The sequence below is a fragment of the Charadrius vociferus genome, unplaced genomic scaffold, assembly GCF_000708025.1.
Source record: "Charadrius vociferus isolate BGI_N301 unplaced genomic scaffold, ASM70802v2 scaffold49, whole genome shotgun sequence".
NCBI lineage: Eukaryota > Metazoa > Chordata > Aves > Charadriiformes > Charadriidae > Charadrius > Charadrius vociferus.
Genome location: NW_009661375.1, coordinates 3,065,115 through 3,068,125, shown reverse-complemented (window position 1 = coordinate 3,068,125; position 3,011 = coordinate 3,065,115).

Below are 3,011 nucleotides of genomic sequence, written 5' to 3'. Positions count from 1 at the left end.
CGGGTCGGGTGCGGTCTGGGGCGGGGAGCGGGGGGGGGAGACACGGAGGGGGCCGTGTGGAGGGTCCTGACTAGATTTGCCCTTGAGCTGCTCCGGGAAGGGGCCCTGTCAGTGGGAGTACAGGCTGCTGCCCTGGGCCAGAACACAGCCTCTGCCCGCTGAGGCAGGCTGAACGTTGCAGTGCGAGATTTAAGGTCTAATAAAGTATGCAGAAGCCTGTGAAAAAAAAGCAGGAGAGCAGGAAAAAAAGCCCTGAGCACAGGATACCTAAACACAAATCCAGTACAAGAATGGAAGAGCTGGGTCTCAACACGGGAGGTAGTTTAAGCCAACAGCAGCGGAACTCGCTGTCTCTCTGAAGGTGAGGCAAGTTATGCTCCTGCCAGAAAGAGCAGCTATGAAATACTAGCTGATATTAATTAAAACAATTATATAGGAGTTCAAACTGTTGTCCCCAGAGAGAAACATCCTGTGAATGCTGTCCTCTAATCTGTGGCCTGGAAGCAGATGAAGCGAGAAGCTGCACATGGTGGTATGGTGGAGCATTTGAGAACACCAGAGGTGCTGCACCCGACCTTCGTATCAGGGCCAGCGCTGAGCTACAGGTAACTAACAGAATAAAGCTGATGTTGGGATCTTGATGGGTCATCTCCCGTCATGTCCCAAACTACCCACTTCTCATTATTTGAGGGATGTCCACTCCCTGTTATCCCTGCCGCCATATAGTCTTTAAGTTGGTCTGCCCTTAAACAGCAGGCTGGGAAAAGTAATAGCCTCTTACGCTGCCCTTCTAGCTCTTATACTGTTAGATCAACAACCCGGTGAGTTATAGCTGAACTGTGGACCCATCCAGAATGAATGGAATTCAAAATAAAACAGGTACAGCTCTTCAGAAAGAGTAGTAAGTAGAGCTTGTGAGAAATGAGCACTTCAGCATCTTGAAAAAGGACACCAAAAAGTAATTGTGAAGATTTTCTTGCAAAAGTGGGACATATGATTCCTCTGTTGGATGTAGGAGGGAGGACATTAACTATTCCTGTCAATAACTGCTAATATTATAATGAAGAATTGGAACAATGATGCATTGGCATGATGGTTAAAACACAGGAATAAGCATTTGGAAGAGTTAAGAAGAACACCGGTAACAGACAAAGTATAGATCTATAGGTCAGGGAGTGCTACAATGTGATGTCTCAGAAAGAAGCTTAGGAACAGTGCAAAGTCAGCAACCTGTGGTTTTGCCAGTGGAGCAGTGACAGACATGACAATGAGATATTTGTCATGGTCGGTGTAACAAAACAATTCCATCGATTCACCTTTGGCATGAGGTAGATGTGCTGTCTGATCATGAGCAATTAGGCTCTCAGCTGGCTCTCTGCTCTCAAGCCATGTGTGCTAAGACTAACACTGTGGTGTCCAACAAAGCCATGGCAGGTGGCAGAGATGAAGAGCTGGGCATGGCTTCCAGAGCTCAAAACAGATGGCTCAGTGGAACAGAAGTCTACAGCTCATGCTGGAATACTTTTATATCTCTGGTGGGAGGCTCTAAGCAACCTAACAGAACCCCAAATACAGCAGGATGCTGCAGAGATATGTTTTATATTCTCAGTTTTGTCATATCTTAAAAGAAAATTAGTTTATTTTTAGATAAGGGCTACATTCCTTCTCCAGGTGTACCTTCCTTTTTCAGGTGAGACATAAGCTGAATGTCAAAATCAGATTTTTAAAGGAGGGCAAGTGGTAATCTTAACGGATAGAAGAACTTACGTAAGGATTTGGTTCATAATTTGTACCTAGCTGCATGCCTGAGATGAAAAATGGATCATATTTCCTGCCAAAATAGCTGAGACCTGTCAGATGGTAGCAAAAGAGAGTAGATGCAGCTTCACCCATGAGCTTGCTCCCTGATGAGGAGTGATTATAAATTACACAGTTGAGAATGGACTATAGAAAATAGACTGACATTTTTTATTCATCTTTATATCCCTGCAGTCTTTTGATCAAGGAACTTTCTTTCAGAGTTGCTTTGTAAGCCTTCCGTGGAATAAAGCTGTACTTTGAGAGACGGGGCTCAGAGTGTTTGAATGAAATATCAATCATTTTTCATCTGGAGAGAATGCAGCTGCCCTACAAGACTGGAACTGTATGAGGCGCAGGATATTTATGTATCGGAACTCGGTATGTTGCAACAGACTTCAGCTACTCCGGGCAAAAGGAAAAATTGTGTACAACAGTGGTTCCCTGGTTATGTGTAAAAACAGGCATGCAGACTGTCGTGTGCTTGGACATTTTATGGTGGAACATTTTATCAGGTAGAACTGAAGCTGGAGAGACTCTGGACTACTGGAGATGCAGTGCAACCTGTGCCAGGGCCTCCAAGGAGAGAGAGGGCAGAAGTATTGTGAGCTGCATTGCCTGTAAGGCAAGAAAATAGTACTGTAGGTAATTTTATTGCAGCAAGTGTGTTTGGTGTCCTGTCGTGTTGCTCTTTTGTTATGAAATTCACTGAAGAACACCTGCACCATAACTCTGGTAGGCAGCATGGCACAACTGGGTGCTGTTCCCAGGGTGGGCAACCCCACGTGCTGTACTGTGTCCAGTTCCGGGGGCCCCCAACAGCAGAAGGACATGGACCTGTTGGAGTGAGTCCAGAGGAGGCCACGAAGATGCTCCGAGGACTGGAGCCCCTCTGCTGGGAGGAGAGGCTGAGAGTTGGGGGTGTTCCGCCTGGAGAAGAGAAGACTCTGGGGAGACCTTATTGCGGCCTTCCAGTGCCTAAAGAGGCTGCAGGAGAGCTGGGGAGGGACTTTTTACTGGGGCCTGTAGTGATAGGACAAAGGGTAATAGTTTCAAACTGGAAGAGGGGAGATTTAGCTTAGGTATTAGGAAGATAATACCACCCTGTGAGGGTGGTGAGCCCCTGGGGCAGGTTGCCCCGAGAAGCTGTGGCTGCCCCATCCCTGGAGGTGTTCAAGGCCAGGTTGGACGGGGCTTGGAGCAACCTGGGCTGG